This window comes from Nyctereutes procyonoides, unplaced genomic scaffold (genome assembly GCF_905146905.1).
Source record: "Nyctereutes procyonoides isolate TBG_1078 unplaced genomic scaffold, NYPRO_anot_genome, whole genome shotgun sequence".
NCBI lineage: Eukaryota > Metazoa > Chordata > Mammalia > Carnivora > Canidae > Nyctereutes > Nyctereutes procyonoides.
The window spans coordinates 8535261-8557928 of record NW_026575145.1 but is presented as its reverse complement, the minus strand read 5'-3'; the positions used below and the strand labels follow the sequence as shown (position 1 = coordinate 8557928).

The window sequence follows — 22668 nt, the reverse complement described above, 5'->3', positions numbered from 1 at the left end:
TTAACATTCATAATCATTTACACATTTATTATTTCCATATTTGCATGTTGGTTAGAGCTAGTTTCTCCTTCAGTAGAACATTATAGGTGCCAGCTGCCTTTGGTCCTCTGGCCACAAGAATATGTGCTCTTGCTCACCATCTTTCTGTCTCTTGGAGACCCATAGTTCACTCTTTGCATTCAGCTAAGAAGTATCATTAGGTTTGGATCTGGAAATTTGCCTCAAGGAACTGGATACTCGGTTCCATTCAGCTCTGGTCCTTCAAGGTCTTCTCAGCAAAGGTGAAAGCCACTGTGCCCTATGCTCTCTTCCAGAAACTCCTCCTCCCTCTACTAACCTTCTTTAAGATGTACAGTTAGACATATCTAACATCAGACTGGGCTTGCTGCCCTTCCTAAATCCACATGCTTAGGAAATGCTGACTGCTTCTCTCTACTTAGTCTTTCCTCCATGTTCCAATTCATGATATTATTGCCATAGGATAGTTAGGATTTAGATAGTTTTCCATATCATACCCTCTCATACTTCCATTCCCATGTTACATGAGTTCATTTTTTTAAAAAAAATTCTTTATTTAAATTCAATTTAGTTAACATATACTGTATTATTCGTTTCAGGGGTAGAATTTAGTGATTCATCAGTTGCATATAACACCCAGTGCTCATTACATCAAATGCCCTCCTTAATACCCATCATCCAGTTACCTACCTCATTCTCCCATTCACCTCCCCTCTAGCAACCCTCAGTTTGTTTCCTAGAGTTCAGCATCTCTTATGGTTTGCTGCCCTCTCTATTTTCATCTTATTTTATTTTTTCTTCCTTTCCCCTATGTTCATCTGTTTTGTTTCTTAAATTCTACATACTAGTGAAATCATGTCTTTTTCTGATTGACTTATTTTGCTTAGCCATAATACCATTTAATTCCATTCATGTTATTGCAAATGGCAAGATTTCATTCTTTTTGATGTCTGAGTAATATTTCATTATCCATCCATCTGTTAATGGACATCTGGGATCTTTCCATATTTTGGCTATTGTGGACATTTCTTCAATAAACATTGGGGCGTATGTGCCCTTTTGAATCACTATGTTTGTATCCCTTGAATAAATACCTAGTAGTGCAATTGCTGGGTTGTAGGATAGTTCTATTTTTAACTTTTTGAGGAACTCTCATACTGTTCTCCAGAGTGGCTGCACCAGTTTTCACTACCAACAATTTAAAAGGCTCCCCCTTTCTATGCATCTTCTCTAGCATCTGTTGTTTCCTAAATTGTTAATTTTAGCCATTCTGACCAGTGTGAAGTGATATCTCACTGTGGTTTTGATTGGTATTTCCTTGATGTCAAGTGATGTTGAACATTTTTTCATGTGTCTGTTGGGCATTTGTATGTCTTCTTTGGAGAAATGTCTGTTCATGTCCTCTGCCCATTTCTTGCCTGGATTTTTTGTTTTTTGGAGTATTGAGTTTGATAAATTCTTTATAGATATTGGATACTAGCCCTCTGTCTGATAGGACATTTGTGAATGTCTTCTCCCATTCCATAGGCTGCCTTTTAATTTTGTTCATTGTTTCCTTTGCTGTGCAAAACCTTTTATCTTGATGAAGTTCTAATAGCTCATTTTTTATTTTGTTTCCCTTGCCTTTGGAGACATTTCTAGCAAGAAATTGCTGTGACTGAGGTCCCAGAGGTTGCTGCCTGTATTCTTCTCTAGGATTTTGATGGATTCCTGTCTCACATGTAGGCCTTTCATCCATTTTGAGTTTACTTTTGTGTATGGTGTAAGAAAATGGCTCAGTTTCATTCTTCTGCGTGTGGTTGTCCAATTTTCCCAACCCCATTTATGAAGAGATTGCCTTTTTTTCCATTGGATATTCTTTCATGTTTTGTTGAAGATTATTGAACCATATAGTTCTGGGTCCATTTCTGAGTTCTCTATTCTGTTGCATTGATCTCTATTGTCTGTTTTTTTTTTACGATTTTTAAAATTTATTTATGATATATATATAGAGAGAGGCAGAGACATAGGCAGAGGGAGAAGCAGACTCCACGCAGGAAGCCCGACGTGGGACTTGATCTTAGGACTCCAGGATCGCACCCTGTGCCAAAGGCAGGCGCTAAACCACTGAGCCACCCAGGGATCCCCCTGTTGTCTGTTTTTATGCCAGTACCATTCTGTCTTGAATTTATTTATTATAACTACTCTAAATATTTTATTCCATTATACTCTAAATCACTGACTCCAAACTCCTGTAATAATTTTCTTTTTCAGTGATAGCATTTTCAGTTTCTGTCTTACATGTTTGCCCATTTGAGTTCATTCATGTAACATTCATAAAGCATTGTCTATCATATCTTCAGAACACACAGAAAATGTTGGTTTACTAGAGCACAAGATTGTCTCCTCTCTCTTGTACTCTATATAGTACTAGCATCTTGCCTTGTATATTATTTTCACTCAAACATTTGATGAAATAAATTTATTTGTGAACAAATGCGTATCGAATTATTTTGTCAATTACAGGATAAGGATAGGGGAATTTAACTTACTTTCAAATGAAATGTTTATATTAGTGTTATCATTTAGCCAAGTATTTCTTGCTCCTTTACCATTAGGGTCAAGATAACATATTTTTATACTTGGGCATTGATTTTGTAGCAGAAAGAGCAAACTTGTAGCAGGCATGCTACCAGTTGTGCTCCTGTGGCCATTAAAAGTGGTGATAAGTATAAAATACTTATCTATAAAGCTTGGATTCTTTCTCAGAATCCTTCTCTATGCTGTGCTGTTGATAGTTACTATAAGTGATTAGAGGAAGAACATATTATTGAATATTTAAATACTTAGTAGATCAAGTGAGAATATTATATGTGAATCTTGCCTTAAATACAGTTGGTTCTTAAGCAAAAGGGTTTGTTTGGGTAGGTCCAATTATACATGGATTTTTTACAGTATAGTTCTGTGAATGAATTTTTCCATGATTTTCTTAGTAATATTTTCTTTTCTCTAGCTTACTTTGTTGTAAGGATACATTATATAATATGTATAACATAGAAAATATGTGTTAATCAAGTGTTTATGCTATTGGCATGAGGCTTCTAGTCAATAGTAGGTTATTAGTAGTTAAGTTTCTGCGGAAGTCAAAGTTATATGTGGATTTTTAACTACTCAGGGGATCAGCACTCCTAAACCCTGTATTGTTCAAGGGTCAACTGTAATTAAAAAAATATTTTCTATTTAAGTGGCAAAGAGTTCTTGTGGAAGGAATGAATATAACATGGTCTGTGGTGTTCATGAGACAGTCAAGAAAAGGTAAGATAATTTTTTAAAATCATGAATTGGTTGAATCTTGAAAAATTATAAATATCATGTAACTAGTTCTCAACTGCAGACATAGAATATACTTAAAGATAGAGAACATATATTAGTCATTATATCTCATGACCACTAAGGTTTTCTAATATGTTATGAATAATAGTGTTGGATTTTTTTACTATCTGACGCAACTGAACTCTTTATTTTTTAAAAAAGGTACAGCTGTTAACTTTACTCTCAACTGTAATATAATATTTCTAAATCTACATTTTATTACCATTCATTAAAATAAAGGATAATGGTAACTATTAACACAATGGCTGTTAATCTGATGGAACATTTTTTAGTTTTACAAGGCTGTCTGTATAAATAATCATTAATCTTGAGGATATCAAAAATAAAAGACTTAGAAACACTCAGTTTTTAATTTTTAAAGACATTATAAAACTGAGTTCTAATGGCAGAAAACCCATAAAACAAAGTCTTGAAATCTTTTTCATGTTTTGTATATAAAATAAGAATTTGGCTCAGTTATTTCTGCATTCTTTAGTTGTTTGTTCAATTTCTCATTGCTAATCTAAATTAATAAATACTTTGAGAATAGTCAATCTTCTAAAATAGGAAAATGTTTTTATGTAAATAAAGAGTATATATTTTATGTGATAAATCTTTGCCCAAACTTTCACCAATCAAGAAATTTAATATTTTTAAGGGCATGTTTAAATAGGTGAATTAGAGGTTTAGGTTTTCCAAAAGGTCTTTCCGAAGATTTCCTAAAAGAATAATTTTAAGGCTAAGATGGTTATAATATAGATTTTTTCCCATAGAGCAAATATTAAGAAAATATCTGATATTATGACTTTATAGAAATTTAATCTCAGAAATAGTGAAGCATAAAACTGAATGTATGAGAAAAGGAACTGATTTGTTAAAATAGCCAAATCAATAAAGGTTAATGTCAAAGAATAAAACTGAATTCTGATGAATTCCCATGACCAAGCAGATTGATTTGGTGTTTCATTTATTTATCATTTCATTTATTTTCAAGGTTTAGAAATTGAACTATGCTTCAACTGATGAAAATTATATTAGCTTTGCAAGATATGAAATTCACAGCCTTTTTACTTGGAATGTTGAAAAATAAATTCTCTGTTTTAAAAGTAAATCTATTTTATTTAGCCTTTTAAAAAGATTTAAAATCCTGTCAAATGCTAAGCAAAGCAAAGAGATTTTAAGGAAATGATTTTTACTTATATTTTAATACATACTATGCTGACTCTTAGGACAAAGGAAAAACTATTGACATTTGTCTAACAATTTCCTTCTAAACATATTCTCATTTATTATAGAATATACACCAACATATTAACTTTTATTAGACCATTTTATTGAAATAGGCTGATGTAATTTAGTTTACAGAAAATAGTAGAAATACATATTACCTTCTTATTGTCAAAGGAAGGAAATTAATGAAGAAAATTTTAATGACTAATCATTCATGAAATTCATTTCATTTTTATGGGGTGATATTTAGATATATTTAATTCAAAATGAAACCACAAATTATCCATTGAAGATTAAAATTGGGCATCATAATTTGACAGGCAGACTAATGTCTTTCCAGTCATCCTAAACCACAGAATCTATGACTATGTTAAATTACATGGCAGAAGGTAATTAAGATCAAAGATTGAATTAAATTTGCTAATCAGCTGACCTTAAAATAAGGAGAATATTCTGGATTATTCAGGTGGGTCCATTGTACTCCTAGAGGTCCTTAAATATGTAGGGAGGAGCAGAATAGTCATTAACAGAGTGAATGCTATGTGAGAGATTCCAACAACCATTGCTGGCTATAAATATAAAGGGGGTTCACCAGCCAAAAAATGCAGGTGGCTTGTAGAAGTTTGAAAGCAAGAAATTGGATTCTTCTCTAGAATGTCTAGAAAGGAACACAACCTTGATGATGCCTTGATTTTAGACCAATAAAACCCATTTCAAACATTTTACCTTCAGAACTGCAAGATTATAGATTTGTGCTGTTTTGTACCACTGTTTGTGGCAATATGTTACAATGATAGGAAATGAACACAACCATAGAAATTATTTTTTGGACATCTTAGGTTAAAATTTTGAGACCAGTTGAAGGAGAAGTACCTAGCAATAATAGTAGTCACAGTTACCTTTAGCAGCATTGGCTATTCTGGTTAAATTTTATAAAGCTCTTCTTTGTGAGTATCTCATGTGCTCTTCATTATAATTTAGCCAGGTAAAAAGAGGCTATGTTGGTGCATATTCTATAACTATGGTACTGAGCTCCAGAGAAGTGATGTGGCATAAACAGAGATGGGATTCAGTCCTTTATCTTCTCTTGTTGAATCCTGGGCTCTTTGGCCTGTACTGATAGCCCAGCACTGGTAGACATTGAAGACTTTTAACAAACATGAGGCTTGTTTTATTTCCAAGAGCTTAATTACAGTTTGAAGGGTTGGCAGCTGCTTGGGTTTCAAACCAACCTTAAAAGTTATGAATATGTCTAAATTTGCTCTTAATAAATCTCAGGTTTTGATTGTGAGTACAAAGAAATTAGAGTTTCTTGTGAGTTTCTATTATGACTTTGAAAAAATGATGAAAAGTTTCATTTCTTTTCTGAGTTAAGGAGATCTATTACTTGTTCAGCTGTTGGGAAAATTGAGAACAAATGATCTCTCTTAGCTATGATTTAATATTTTTCAAGTTTCAATTTACTTGTATAATATATTTTATTTTGAATTTAATATTACTGAACTAATTCAACTTTTATATCAGTCATGATATAAAAAATTCTAGGCTCTTATTAAAGATTAACAATAGATGAAAGGATTGGACTCTGCCCTGGAACATGGTAAGGTAGTGGGGTCAGTGTTGTGTGCCAGTTAAAAGTATGGGATGCCTGAGTTTCAGTTCTGGTTTCCCCTTTCCTAGCTGTGTGACTTTAGGTAAGCCATTTATTTTTCTGTACTACTAATTTTTCATCTGTGAAATGGGGTTTGGAAAAGTTATTTACTTATAAGAGTTACACCAGAATTAATTGGGATAATATGTGGAAAGTATTTAAAACAGTGCTTTGGTGTTCATTGTTATACAATTCCTGTTTAAATTACTTTTAAAAGAGAAGAAAGCCTCTTTTTTTTTTCAAAATTTTATCTATTTATTTTGAAAGAGATAGAGTAGGAGAGGGAGGGCAGAAGGAGAGAGAGAGAGAGAGAGAGAAAGAGAGAGAGAGAGAGAGAGAGAGAGAGAGAGAGAATTTCAAGTAGACTGCATGCTGAGCATGCAGCTTGATGTAGAACTCAATCTCAGGACTATGAGATCATGACCTGAGCTGAAATCAGGAGTCAGTCACTTAACTGACTGAGCCAACCAGGCTCCCCCAGAAAAACCTCTTTTAAAAACAGTACTTCCGGGCAGCCCGAATGGCTCAGTGGTTTAGCACCTGCCTTTGGCCCAGGGCGTGATCCTGGAGTCCTGGGATTGAGTCCCACATCAGGCTCCTTGCATGGAGCCTGCTTCTCCCTTTCCCTGTGTCTCTGCCTCTGTCTCTCTGTGTCTCTCATGAATAAATAAAGTCTTTTAAAAAAATAAAAAAAAACAGTACTTCTTAAGTTCAATATAATTATTTTACCTCAGTTAGTAGTATATCCAAGGTAAACATTTTGCACCTGCAATAAGAAAACCAGTGCTTTGATGATACTCCAAAGAATTTATTTTCTAAGAAATAAAAAGGTTTGTCTTCAAACTGGAGCTGTTTAACTATACATTAATAGAGACAGCAACCACATGGAATTTTTAAAATGTGGTATAAAAATTATCAGTAAGTTCTCTAGTGGAACATTCTTTCCATTTCCCTATTCTATATACCACATGAAGAGGAATAAACAATTTCCCAGAATTGCCAAAATCTTAGCATTTTTACTGAAAACTTCATCATGTTTTATTGTTTTCCGCATGTTACCTTTAAAATTGGTGACAATGGTTATGAGTAAAAAAAAATCAGAAAGAAAACCCCAAAGACCAAAATCAAAAACCCCCAAATAACAATGGAACAAATTTGCAATGTGAAAACTTAGGTAAAAATAAATATCTTATTAAAACATATACCATCTCTTCTTTATCCACTCATCTATTGATGGACTCTTGGGTTAGTTCTATATCATGGCTATTGTAAATAATGCTGCAATAAATGTAAGGGTACATATATTTTTTTCAATTAGTGTTTTCATTTTCTCTGGGTAAATATCCAGTAGTGGAATTGCTAGATCATATAGTAATTCTATAATTAATTTTTTGAGGAACTTCCATGCTGATTTCCGCAGTGGCTGCACTAATTTGCATTCCTACCAATAGTTCATGAAGGTTCCTTTTTCTTCATATCCTCACCAACACTTGTTGTTTCTTGTGGTTTTGATTTTAACCATTCTGACAGGTGTGAGGTGATATCTTATTGTAGTTTTGATTTGCATTTCCCTAATGATGAATGATATTGAGCATCTTTTTGAGTGTCTGCTGGCTATCTGTATGTCTTCTTTGGAAAATGTCTGTTTATGTCTTCTGCCCATTTTTCAATTCGTTTGTTTTTGGAGTGTTGAGTTGTATAGGTTCTATATATATTTTGGATATTAACCCTTTATAGAATATGCCATTTGCAAATGTCTTCCATTCAGTATGTTATCTTTTAGTTTTGTTGATTGTTTCCTTTGTTGTGCAGAAGCTTTTTATTTTGATCTGCTCCCAAGTAGTTTATTTTTGCTTTTGTTTCCCTCGCCGCAGGAAACATACCTAAAAAATATTGCTTTGGCTGATGTCAGAGAAATTACCACGTGTGCTCTCTTCTATGAGTTTTATGGTTTCAGATCTCACAGAATAGGTCCTTAATCCATTTCGAGCTTGTTTTTATGTATGGTGTAAGAAAGTTGTCTGGTTTCATTCTTTTGCATATAGCTGTCCAGTTATCCCAACTCCATTTGTTGAAGATATTGTCTTTTTTCCATTGTATATTCTTGGCTTATTTATTGAAAATTGATTGACCATACGATTGTGGGTTTATTCTGGCCTCTCTATTCTATTCTGTTCTATGTGTGTGTTCTTGTGCTAGTCCCATATTGTTTTGAATACTACAGCTTTTAGTGTATCTTAAAATCTAGAATTGTGATATTTCCAGTTTTGTTCTCCTTTTTTTTTTTGTTCTCCCTTTGGCTATTTTTGTTGTTGTTGTTGTTTTATATTTGTTTTTTTGTGGTTCCATACAAATTTTAGGATTTTTCGTTTTAGTTCTCTTAAAATGCTGTTAGTATTTTGATAGAGATTGCATTAAATCTGTAGATTGCTTTGGGTATTATGGACATTGTTAACAATATTTGTTCTTTCAATACATGAGCATGGAATATCTTCCCATTTGTTGGTGTTGTCTTCAATCTCTTTCATCAGTGTTTTATAGTTTTCAGAGTACTGGTCCTTCTCCTCCTTGGTTAATACCTCCTTCTATTCCTAGGTTTTTTTTATTATTTTTGGTGCAATTATAAATGGAATTGTTTTCTTAATTTCTCTTTCTGCTGCTTCATTATTGGTATATAAAAATACAATGGATTTCTGTATATTAATTTTGTATCCTGTGACTCTATTGAACTTATTTAGCAGTTCTTTTTTCTCAGGTTTTGTTTTTTTTTTTTCTTCTTCTTCTTCTTTTTTGCAGAGTCCTTAGAGTTTTCTATACATCCTATCATTCTATCTGCAAATAGTGAAAATTTTATTTTCCTTACCAATTTAGATGCTTTTTATTCCTTTTTTCTTGTCTGATTGCTGTAGCTAGATTATGTTAGCTGTGGGTTTTTCATATGTGGACTTTATTATGTTGACATATGTTCTATCTATTCCTACTTTGTTGAGGGATTTTATTAAGAATAGATGTTGTACTTTGTCAAATGCTTTTACTGCATCTATTGAAATATTCACAAGTCATCAACGTGATACCTCACATCAACAAGAAAAGATAAGAACCATATGATCATTTCAAATATAATCTTCAATGAGTAAAAATTGAGAATTTTCCTCTATAGTCAGGAACAAGACAAGAATGTCCACTCTCATCATTTTGATTCAACATCATACTTGAAGTCCTAGATTTTTGTATCTATGTTCATCGGTGACATTAGCCTGTAGCTCTTTTTTTTTTTTTTGTCATGTCTTTATCTGGTTTTGGTATCAGGATAATGCTAGCATCATAGGATGAATTTGGAAGCTTTCCTTCCTCTTCTATTGTTTTGAATAGTTTGCAAAGAATAGGTATTAACTCTTTTTTAAATGTTTGAAAAAAATAAAAAAAAAAAAAGAAAATCCACCCCCCTCCCCCCAAATGTTTGGTAGAATTCACCTGTCATGCAGTCTGGTCCTGGACTTTTGTTTGCTGGGAGGTGTTTTGTTTGTTTGTTGTTTTGCTGACTCTATTCATTGCTAGTAATTCGTTTGTTCAAATTTTCTATTTCTTCCTTGTTCAGTTTTGGAAGTTTATATGTTTCTAGGAATTTTTCCATTTTTTCTAAGTTGTCCAATTTGTTGGCATATACAATTTTTCATAATTTCCTTATAATCCTTAGTATTTCTGTGGTGTCAGTTGTTTCGCCTCTGTCATTTCTGATTTTGTTTGAGTCATGTCTTTTTTTTTATTATGGCTCTGGCTAAAGATATATTAATTTTGTTGATTCTTTCAAAGAACCAGCTCCTGGTTTCTTTGATCTGTTCTCTTGTTTTTGTTTTGTTTTGTTTTGTATGTTTGTTTTTTGTTTTGTTTTGGTTTGTTTTTTTTTGTTTTTTCAGTTTCTATTTTGTTTATTTCTGCTCTAATCTTTATTATTTCCTTCTTTGTACTAGTTTTGGATTTTGTTTGTTCTTCCTTTTATAGCTTCTTTAGGTGAAGGGAATAATTGGATTTTTTTTCTTCTTGATATAGGCCTGTATTACCATACACTGCCCTCTTAGAATAGCTTTTATTGCATCCAAAGATTTTGGACCATTGTGTTCTCATTTTCATTTGCCTCCATGTGCTCTTCCTCTTTGATTTCTTGATTGAGTCATTCATTGTTTAGTAGTGTATTATTTAACCTTATTTGTGTTCTTTCTAGATTTTTTCTTACAGTTGATTGATTTCTAGTTTCATAGTGTTGCAGTTGGAAAAGATATAGGTATGACATCAATCTATTTTAATTTGTTGAGACTTGTTTTATGGTGTAATATGTGATCTCTTGTGGAGAATGTTCCATGTGCACTCAAAAATAATGTCTGTTCTGCTGTTTTAGAATAAAATGTTCTAGGTATATTTGTTAGACCCATCAGGGCTGAAGTGTCACTCAAAGCCACTGTTTCCATATTGATTTTCTGTCTAGATGATCTCTCCATTGATGTAAGTGGGATGTTAAAATCTATTTTTATTTCATTTCTGTCAGTTACTTCCTTTATTATGTTATTAGCTGTTTTATTTATTTCGGTGTTCCCATCTTGGGTGCAAAAATATTTACAATTGTTATATCTTTTTATTGGATTGTTCCCTTTATGATGATGTAGTGTCCTTTTTTGTTGCTTGTTATTGCCTTTGTTTTAAAGTCCATTTTATTTGATAGAAGTAATGCTACCTCAGCTTTCTTTTCATCTTCATTTGCATGATAAATGCCTTTTCATCATGTCACTTTCTACCTGCATGTGTCTTTTGGTCTACAATTAGTGTCTTATAGGTGACACATAGATGAATATTGCTTTTTTACCCATTCTGTTACCCTATGTCTTTTAATTGGAGCATTTAATCCATTTACATTCAAAGTAATTATTAATAGATTTGTAGATATTGCCATTTTGTTACTTGTTTTATGGTTTTTTCATAGTTCTTCTCTGTTCTTCTCTTGCTTTCTTCTCTATTGGATTGTTGGCTTTCTTTAGTGATGTACTTGGATTTCTTTCTCTTTAATTTTTGCTTTATCTATTACTGGGTTTTGATATGATGGTTGTGTATAACATCTGCAGATAGCAGTCTATATTAAGGTGATGGTTGCTTAAGTTTAAACCCATTCTTTACTCCTCTCCCCATCATGTTTCACATATATGGTCATGCTTTACATCCTTTTATTCTGTGGATCCTTTGATTTCTTTAAAAAAATTATTTATTTATTTATTTATTTATTTATTTATTTATTTATTTATGACACAGAGGAGGGAATGCAGAGAGAATTTTAAGCAGCAACACCAAGTGGGGAGCTCAAGGCAGGGTTCAGTCCTACAACCCCTGAGATCATGACCTGAATTGAAATAAAAAATTGGATGTTTAACTGACTGAGCCATCCAGGTGCCCCACATTGACTGATTTTATAGATACACTGAATTTTACTGCTTTTCTGCTTTCTACTTTTCTTACTCCTGCTTTCTTGTTGCTTTTAAAATTCTCTCTTTATCACTACTTTTTTTTTTGCCATTTAATTACTATTTGCCTTGGTATGGACTTCCTTGGGTTGGTTTTTTCTGGGAGGTTCTGTGTGCCTCTTGGATCTGGATTTCTGTTCACTTCCCTAGATTTGGGGAGTTTTCAGCTATTATTTCTTCAAATAAGTTTCTTCCTTCTTTCTCTTCTCTTCTTGAATCCTAATGAGTGTTATGCTTGATGGTGTTGCTGAGTTCCTTAAGTCTATTTTAATTTTGTATTTTTTTCCTCACTTGTTCAGCTTGATTGTTTTTCATTACCCTGTTCTGGTTGGTGATCCATTCTTCTGCTTATTTTAGTCTACTATTTATTCCATCTACTGTATTTTTAATTTCAGTTATTGACTTCATCTCTGATTGACTCATTTATGTTTTCTATCTCTTTGTTGAGAGTCTCACTGATGTCTTCCACTCTTTCCTCAATTCTAGGTAGTATCTTTATGGCCATTAATTTATATTCTTTATAAAACATATTATCTTCCTTTTATTTAGCTTTCCTGCTATGATTTTGTCCTGTTCCTTCATTTGGACATAGTCTTCTGTGTCCTCATTTTGTCTGATTCTCTGTGTCTGTTTTTATGTGTTAGGAAAGTCAGATAGGTCTCCTGCTCTTGATAGTAGTGGTCTCATGAAGAAGAGGTCCTGTCATGTCGTTCAGTGTACTGTTCCTATTCACTAGCACCTGGCAATTCAAGGATGTCTCCTATATGTGTTGCATGCATTCTGCTGTTGTGGCTGAACCACTTTTGTTTTCAGTGCAGTCATCTGCAATGGCTCTCTCTGCTTGTTGGGGTGAGTGTGTTCCCTTGTTGTTAATGGGCCAGTTGGGGGCCTCCTTGGGATTGAGTTGAGTCTGATTGGCATTTGCCAGAGATGTGGTAGCACCAAACTAACTACTGGGTGCTTTCCTTGTGTTGTCACCTGAGAAACTTTCGTTAATTGGTTGGGTTGCAGTCAGACCAACTATCTTCCCCAATTCTACTTCTGGGGCTTCAATAGAACTGGTGTGTGTGGTTATCTGCCCCACACCCGGGAGTAGGGGTAACTTTGGAGTGGTGCTGGTTCCTGTTTTGGTGCTTGCACCCTACCAGGCTTATGAAACCACTTTGGATGGGCCACGAACATGTTAGAGGGCCAGGTCCACAGCAGAACTTAGAGGTGGAGCATCTGTTAGCAGGTTAGTCACGCAGTGTTGGCACTGCACTGGTTCCCACAGGTGTCCATATGTCTAGGCTGGCAGTTGGGATAGGGAAATGATGTCTGCCAGCTCTTTTATTCCTGGAGAAGTCTCTTAACAATCCTTGCCCCTCCAGTACATGCTCTGAGATTAGGGGAAAAAAATCCCCTTACATTATTCCTCAGGTATTTTCCAAACTGCTGATCGTATGCTTTATCTCTGAGGGATTGTTTGTTGTGCTGTCTCTTTAAGGGCAGAGATTAAGTTTTTTATTGCCCTCTAGCTCTTCCAGAGCTGAGCTCTTTGATTTTTAAAGTTCTGGGTGTTCTAGATCAAAGGGCTGAACAAACAGGAAGGACAACAGAAATTAATGGTCTCTCAGGAATAAGTGGTCAGGAATGCACTTTGGGGCCTTATTTATATACAGCAATGTTCATATTTTAAAAAAATGTTACAAACTGAAATCAACTGACATACCCATTATTAGAGAATTAATCATTCAAAATCTGATAGAGATGAATGATGCATTAGCATGAAACTATTTACATTTTGTTGTTGATTGATTGATTTACCCAATTTGTAGTTAGTAATTGGTAGCATCTGGTCTGTAACACACAATGTTTGATGTTTAATCCAATGAGCCATCCACACCTAACTGGACTGGTCTTGATCTCCTTAGGCATCACCTGCCAGTGCTGCCACCCTTCCACTTCAACCCATTATCCTCCCTTCCAAATTATCTACTGAGGTTGAAAAAAGTAATCAAGGTTTGATCAGTAATCACAATATGTGCATATAATTTATGAATAAGTTTTATTCCTGCCATCATTAAAAATGAATAAATTTTTCACCTTGTTTTTTAAATTACACAATGGCATCAGTCTCACTATATAACATTATGTAAGAAATCAAAATATAAGTTAAATGTATATAGCATAGCCTCATTTATAAATACATCATCACTGGATGTTAACTACAATAAAAAAATTAAAAAATAAGAAAATAAAGTTCTGGGTGTTAAGCCTCACTGATTGTAAGAACTTGGAAAATTATGCCCCTCTGGTTTTCATGCTAGTTTTTCATGCCTGGGATGCTTAGGTCTGTTTTTCTCCCATTCCTCCCTCCTGTAGACAGTCTAATGGGTCTGTTTAGCTCCAGACTATGTCTCTACCCTTCGTACCCTCTTTGATATGGCCTCTTGTCTACATTTAGCTGTAGAGAGTCTGTTGTTTTCTGGGTGGTGGGTGTATCTGCTGGTATCCATGCAAGTGGTGATCTTAGGATCCTCCTACTGAGGCATCTTTCCCAGAATCTTCATGAAGTATTATTAATATTTACAAGTAGATATTCATGTATAGATTTGGTGAACACCTCCTTTTTTATGCCCACTCTCTGCCTTGGTTTCTTATAGTGTGTGAGGCCCACTTACAGCGAACAATATTCTTACCTAAATACATATTTACTTCGGAGAGCATAACCAGTGATAACTTATCTCTTCTATCCTAACCCTTTCCAGACTCAAGGTAACTAACCCCACCTCTTTCAAGGACAGCATCAAAAGCTGAAAAAACAAAATGTACGTGGACAAGAGTGGCTATTTTCCTTTTGGGATAACAATGGGAAATATATCTGATGGTGCCAGCCATTTGATATATCAGTCAGTTCCCTCCAGGCCTATACAGTTGTTTTGTTTTGTTTTTTCCCTCTAATATTTATCCTATAAGCAAGGAAGAAACTGAACAAACTAAATCAGAGCTCAAATAGTATACATGATTTCATTCTGAAATCCTATAATTGCACTTTGGATGATCTTATGTGAAGAATATTTTGATGGAGCTATGATTTTTAATTGGATAAATTTGTATCCTTTATTAGAATGAAATAAAAGGGAGAAGACAGTTTACCACATATCTGATGAAATGTGCAAAAAAACAAATGTTTTTTTTTTGTAAAGTAGTTTTAGGAGAAAGAAAATGAATGGAGGGAAATAGACAATAGAAATAATTGGGTGAAACATTTAAACACTGAACTATTAACCATAAAGTTAGAATCGAGAATATTTTCTATCTAGAAGAGTTGTTTTTATCTGACTTTTCTAGATACCTCAGCATATACCTAGAAAGTATCTTATCAATTAAAATATTATCTACAAGGATGCCTGGGTGTCTCAGTGGTTGGGCAGCTGCCTTGGCTCAGGTAGTGATCCTGGGATCCAGGATTGAGTCCCACATCAGGCTCCTGCAAAGAGCCTGCTTCTCCCTCTGCCTAGGTCTCTGCCTCTCTCTCTGTGTGTGTCTCTGGGGAATAAATAAACAAATCTTTTTTTTTTAAATGAAATATTATCTACAGAAAGAGTCAGTTTTAGGTCTCATCAATTTCAAATGTACTAATCACAAAATGTAATTTTAAGATGATTATAAACAATTTTATGTAACAAAATGGTAATAGAACCTTTTTGAAGGCATGTATTTTTCCAAAAAAAATTTCATTGACCTGGGATTAGAAACAGATGGAGCTGAAAAGATTACAAATATATTAAAACAATGATTATTCTGCCTACATTATTTTCAATGTTCAATAATAATTATATTTAAGTATTTTTTACTTTGCTTTAATGTACCTGGATAAGTGTCTTTTTTTTTTTTTAAGAAAAGTTTTCAATATCCTTCCTTCCCATTTGGGAATTCCCTGGACATGTCTTATAAATGGTGGTATAAGTCAACATTCACAGGGTCCTGCTGAAACTGTGTTTTCTGCCAGTGTCCACCACTATTCCATCAGGTACATGCCTTTGCCAGGTGCTACTACTTCTTGGTAGCTTGGTAGATACTATGATGCCATGGTAGTGGTCAGGCAGTCGTGTCCTGTAGCATAAACTAGGGTGCTGCTTGGCAGTCCCCAGTGGCTCTGATGAGTATGATGGTTTGTCTTGACCATGACAAAGCTGACCCTCAGTTGAGAGGAAAAGTGGAGGACATGTGTTCTGTCTCTCCTTTGTCTTATGCTTTCTCAGATGGTCTTAAAGCAGTATGGCTTGTGCCTTTTTGATTTGCTGGAGTTTTAGTGAATTCACTTTTTAAGTTTTTGTTTGGTATCTGTTTATAGAATGTGACTAAGGACTTTCATGGGGCAGAGTGCACTACAGTGAACCCACATTTACTACTTTCCTCTAGCTTTAGAGTCAGCCTTCCCTTCAATTTGTCCCCTCCCAGGAGATACTTCTGGTCCCCTACAAACAAATCCTTGTCAAATCATCCCTTCAAGTTTACAAGGTATTTCCAGATAGGTCTTAGACTCGTTGGTGGTATAACGAGTTGTTTCCCAGAAGACTCCTAATTCGCTTGCAAATAGGCTTCTCTCAAACCCATCTGAACAACGAAAGTCTGAATTCTTACAGTGGGCACAGCCTAGATTCAAGTTGAAAGTTCCATTATATGATGAACTTACCAAGTAACAAAATGTTTAGAGTAGCTCTTTATTTTGAGGGCATTCAGCAAATATCTTTCAGGTATCTACAATGTGAAAAACATAGTGCTCATTGTCAGGTATATAAAAATAAAGATTTCCAAGTTACAGTCCTCATCTTCAAGGAATCCAGTTTAGCAGACAGATACATATTAATGCATAACTATAATTCATTGTGATAAATGATGTAACAGCAAGGTATGTGAAGCACAGTGATAACATTAAAACACAGAAGGAGATATGCGTATGTACACAGAGATGGAGATATGAAGATTTCTGGAGTGCAGAGATATGGTTATGTTTGGGGAGGGTGGAGAGGAAGGGTTGAAAGTAATGGTATGGAATGTAGATTGAAGGGTAGGCATAAACCAAATGTAAATACTGTGTTCCATGCTGAAAACTTCAACAATTTAGAATCACTGGAAGACTTAAAACATGGTAGAGACTTGATCTTATGTGTTTTAGAGAAATAACTTATTGTAGGGGGCATGTATGGATTAAATTGTACTTGTTACTCAATAGAATGAAGACAGAAATATAAATGGAGAGAAAATATTGCAATTGTCTAGACAAGAGTTGATGAATAATGCACAATGGAGATGGAGAGGATATTTCAAGAGGATATTTCTATTATTTAGAGAATAAACAGGACTCAGTAACTGGATCTGGGCATTTTGTAAGAGAAAGGTAGTAGACTATCAAGACTCTTGAATGACATGCTTAAAACAAGTTGAAACAGGGAATATAGGATAGGAAAAATTTCAGGGAGGAAAATTACACATTCCCTGTTATAAATGACTAGTTAAAGGAGAGGCCCCATATACCAAAAGGAGATAAAATTCAGGGAAATAAAATGGAAGAGACAGGAGAATTAAACATGGACAGAGACAGGTAAAAGCAAAAAAAGAAAAGAGAAATCAGAGAAACCATAAACAGTTGCAGAGTGATACTTTGGTTTATATTTGACACGTAATTATATTTTCAGTTCTTCATCGTATGACATCTAAAAGCAATGTCTATTTTATTTTTGCAGCTGTAGGTATTGCTGTTGTTTTTTTATTCATGATTACAAGATGAATAAGGTATTTGTTCTTTGAATTGGAGGATAGTAAAAAATGGCATGAGAAAGGGAGAGAAAAGAAAAGAGAGATCATGCCTGGTTATCCTGCAGTAAAATCTGTGTCTATCAGTGATGCCAGCTCTTGTAAAGGAATTTGTATCATTAAGATTAGTATTCTAGAAAAACCAACACATTTTTCACTGGATTCATATTCAGTTGAGAGACTGGAAACTGAGGAGCTGGAAAGATGGATATGTCTAATGGCTGTTTTTTAGTTTCTTTCATGGACTGAATAAGTAACCAAAGCTACTTGTACAGGCATTAATAAGATGTAGAATCATAGGGTTGGAAAGAACTCATGTAAGTTGGTTTCTAACTACTGCTTCCATAATTGTTTTCACATGAAAATAATCACATATGTTTGCCTGGCCAAATGTTCTTAAACTCACAGAACTGTTTGGTGGGATGGTAAGGTGGATTTTGGAGTGAATATAACAAATCTAAATCAACAAACCAAGAAATATTTATGAAGAACTAGGTCTTCCTTTGTTCAGGGAATACAAACCTTGTCAAAACTACTAACCTTACTAAAATAAGCATTTTAAAACTGTTGAAGAAAGGAAAAATTGGATTTTTGCCTCATAAGATCACTATGTACCAAAAGTATTCTCTATGAATTGAGGGCAGATATATTTTGAAATATGATTTGTATTAGAATATCCAATAACATCCAATTGATTCTCAGTTCCTCAAACTGTGGCTTTAGATTTGATCAATGCAGAGTAAAGGATCAGTAATTAAACAATAATGATTTTTTTCAAGTGGAGGTAGTTAATATTATTGTAAATTGCTTTGCTGTGAGTAGGCTCCAGCTCTTAATGATTTTGTAAATGATTTTGGGAACAAAACCAAGCTTCAATTACATTATTATTTCAGGCCTTAGTATATGGAGCTTAAAGAAAGGCATACAAGCCTATCACAGAAAAAGTGTGTGACAACTTGAGAATTACTTTATTAACTTGTGAGATAGCCTCTTCAGATACATAAAGGCCCTTAGATTGTTTTGATCATTCACCTGCCAATTTTCATGAGATATACACAGAAAGCAGACAGTTGTACTGATCAGAAGAATAAAAACAAACAAGAAATGAGCAAGCCTTCAACCACATTGTATTCAACACAGCAAATAGTGTGGATTTTTATTCTAGTGGTTTTGAAACAGTAGGAGACCATATCCTTAGTTATAGTCACCCATAGGTAGGGATTGCTTTCTTCATTTTGTGGCTATCTTGATATATTGGCCTGAAATGTGTTGGCTATGATGCTATGAGAAAAAGGTCTTAATGGTTCAGTGGTGGTCAATTTGCTGTAGAGAGAAAATTGACTTAATTAGTTAGTGACACACTCTGCTCTCACACTATAATCCATATGCTCTCTGAACCTCGTGTGGGGAAAATTTAAGCCCCTCTTGGCAGTTCAGCACTACTGAACTCTGCTGATCACAAAGAGTAATGTGGTGAATAATGGGAAGATCAGTAAAAGGTGTGCCCTGCTAGCCCAAACAAGACTATCTCCAGTGGTGTATACCATCTTTTCAGCCTGACCATATACAAAGAAAGGATGGGGTGCAGTGTGGTAGTTCAGATTGCTTTTATTTGCAAATTCCATGAACTTAAAAATTCAGACATGGCATCTGGTAGGCCATGTATTACACACAATTAGTACAGAACTATTTGTAGCCAATTGAAATTTGTTACGGAATATGGAGTTACCATTAGATACTTATTTATCACAGTTCTTTTTCTTGGGTGGTGGTATTAAATCAATATATCAATATAGATTTTCAAATTTTACTTACTTTGTAATGTAGTTTAATGCATAAGTAGTGCCTGGATACTTCTGGAGGATTTTGTTGAAAATCCCAGGCATCAAATAATTTCACACGTAAATAGTTAAGTGTGTTTCTATAATACATGATGACTTTTTAAAAAATATAACCACAGTAATGTTAACATATCCAACATATTGAACAATTATTTCTCAATATTGTTGAATACCCAGTTTATGTTTTATTTTCCCTTATTGTCTCAAAAATATCTTTTTGCATTTTGTTGGAATCAAGACCTCACATTTATTTGTTATATCTCTTAAGTTTCTTCTCCTTTGTATTTCCCTTTCACTTTATAATAGTTTTCTTTGTTTTCTTCCTTCCTTCCATTTACTTGTTGAGCATACCAGATCATTTGTTCAATAGAATTTCTCAAGTTTTGGGTTTGGCTGATTATTTCTTCTGGTATCTTTCACATGTTACTATATCTGTATTTCCTGAATTTCCTGGAAATTAGATTATATGCCAATGTTTGATTAAATTAAGGTCCTTTAAAAAATGCTGTATTCTTACTGTACCACACGAGGAGGTACATAAATACTGCTGTTGCTTTTAATAAGATTGATAAATAGGTTCAGGTGATGTCAGCCTGATCCCTCCATTAAAATTCCCCAAATACCTTTCACCTAAGGTTTTAGTGACAATGATGATTATTCCTAGAATCCATGATCTCAATAGAGATTGAATTCAATACTACCATTTCTCTTGCAATTATTAGTTCTGATTCTTCTATAAAGAAGGTTGTTTCCTAATAACCATTTGATCGTCCTGAAATATGATCCATGTGGGAAGGCAGGATAATGACAGATTGTTTCCACTGATTTATCAATTATCAGCATAATGAGTTGATGCCCTAGCAACATTTAAAGATGACCAATTAAGTTTTATTCATTATAGAATATCTTATTTATTGTGTATATCACTATGAACTCATTTATTATGTATAAATATATAAACAAATATAATATATTATTTATAAATAGATAAAATATATAAAATGTTTGATATGCTAAGGTGCTGGAGTCATTATTCTCTTTTGGCTGCTCAAATTGTTCCATCTTTGGCCAGTGAGAATGATTGCCTGTATTCTTTTAATATGACCCAGTTATTTTTCATAGTCTATTTACTTTCAGGTACAAGCAAGATATTATAGGCTTAACTTGACATTTCCTTTTCCAGACTTGAAATCAACTATTTCTCCAAACTTCTGGTTTCTTTAGTGGGTAATGATATTTAGAAACCAAAATATGGACACTGAAGGTTTTCTTTTTCTTTCTTTCTTTTGTTCTTTCTTTCTTTCTTTTTCTTTTCTTTTCTTTCTTTTCTTTTCTTTCTTCTTTCTTTATTTCTTTTTCCTTCCTTTTAAATAGTTTCCACATCCATCATGGAGTCCAACATGACGCTTGAACTCTTGACCCTGAGATCAAGACCTGAGTTGTCAAGAGTGGGATGCCCAACTGAATGAGCCAATCAGCAGTCCTGTTCCCTGTTAGCAGTTCTTTAATATCATCTGGTACTGAGTCCCGTTAATGAATTCTTTATTATGGTTATTATATTTTAAAGTTCTAAAATTTCCATGTGGTTTTTTACATTTCCATTTGGTTCTTCTTTATATATTCTATTTCTTTGCCGAGACTTTTTATTTTAACATACATTGCAAAGAATGTTTGCATTTGCTTGTCCCAATGTACTTTTAAAATAGCTACTTTAAGATTTGCCAGATAATTCTAGAATCTATGTTAATAGTGTGGATGTTGGTATCTGTTGATGACCTTTCTCTATGTGACTTGAAATTTTTGTAGGTCTTAATATGCTGAGTAATTTTAGATTGCATCCTAAATATTTTGACATTATATTATGAGAGTGTGTCTTGTTTAAATTTTATGAAGAATGTTAATATTTTTGTTTTAGCAGGCAACAGACCTGGTTAGGTTTAGGCTGCAAGTTCCAGCATGACTTTTATGGATGATAATTCCAATGTCAGTTCAGTTTTCAAAGTCTTTATAATGCTTTCTAGATCTGCCTTGGTATGTGTCATCCGGCAGTCAGTCTATAATCTGGGCATTTGTATATCTGTTAGTTTCCTTCCCAGCATCACTGGTATGCTAATTGGAATTAGACCCATGCATCTTTACTCTCCCCCAAGAAGTTTCTGATTTCTATATTTCCCCCTTTGATCTTGGGTCTGAATTAGAGCTCTAGTTACCCTACTTTGTTGTGTTCTGTTGCTCACTTCTGTGATTGAGTTAGTGTCCTGGTCCAAGCAGAGGTAAGATATATATATATATATATATATATATATATATATATATATATATAGAGAGAGAGAGAGAGAGAGAGAGAGAGAGAGGAGGGAGGTAGAAAACCATCAGGTATAGCCCTGTGCTTTTAGAAAGGCAGCAATATCTGAGAGGAGGTATTGCCTTCTTAGCCCTGTGGGTTCTTGTGTCACTCATGGGTTTCCCTAGTTGTTGCTGATTCCCCGCTACAGGATTACCTCATGACTAAGGTGCTAGAGGAGGAGAAAAAGGAAAAAAAAACTGAGGGAATTTCCACATTTCCCATAAGTGTCAAGAGTACCCTTTTCTGACCCTCAAACAAAAGCTGGTTGGCTTTTTCTGTCTGTCTGGATCCTAGTGCTTACTTTTGGGTTTCTGGCTGTGGTAAGTTCAAATGGAGGGATATCAAAGGAGAAAATGATAAACTCACCACTGATTTAGTGATATTTTGATTTTTGGTAACACCTGCTGTTATTTATGAAGTCTTCAAATAGGTACTCATGCATTCTGTTCAGGTTTTATAGCATGTATAAAAGTATAGTATGTATTCAGTGGAAGTAAAAGGATGAAGTATGTTTATTCTATCTCAACTGGAACCTGATTCTTTAAAATTTTGTTAATTGTGTAAAATATGATGTGGTTCCAAAGTCAAAACTATGAACAAAATACACCTAACAGAAGACAAGCTTTTTTCCTATTCTTTTTCTCCCTCCAGAGGTATACATATTTTTAAGGTTTTTGATTATCCTTTTATTTTTTAATATTGAAAAGTAAGCATTTATATTTGTATTCCCTCTCCCCTCACTTCTTACACAAAAGATAACATGCTACAAACATTCTTCTGCATCTTTCTTTTTTTCACTTAATTATATATCTTGCAGTCATTTTATAGACATATGTAAGGATTTTTCTCATTCCTTTTTAAGACTGTGTAGTGTTCCATTGTATAAATTTATCATGGTCTCTTAACTAGTCTCTTATTGGT

At 34.0% G+C, this 22668-nt stretch overlaps 1 long non-coding RNA gene across 1 annotated transcript in view; it reads left to right on the top strand.

Annotated features, from left to right (window-relative positions):
• Positions 1-6240: 6240 nt before the first annotated feature.
• The window catches only part of LOC129499498 (uncharacterized), a 233521-nt gene continuing 217093 nt past the window's right edge, over positions 6241-22668 (top strand). The window contains exon 1 of the long non-coding RNA XR_008662393.1: positions 6241-6293. This is a non-coding gene — a long non-coding RNA (uncharacterized LOC129499498). The remainder of the gene's footprint in view (positions 6294-22668) is intronic.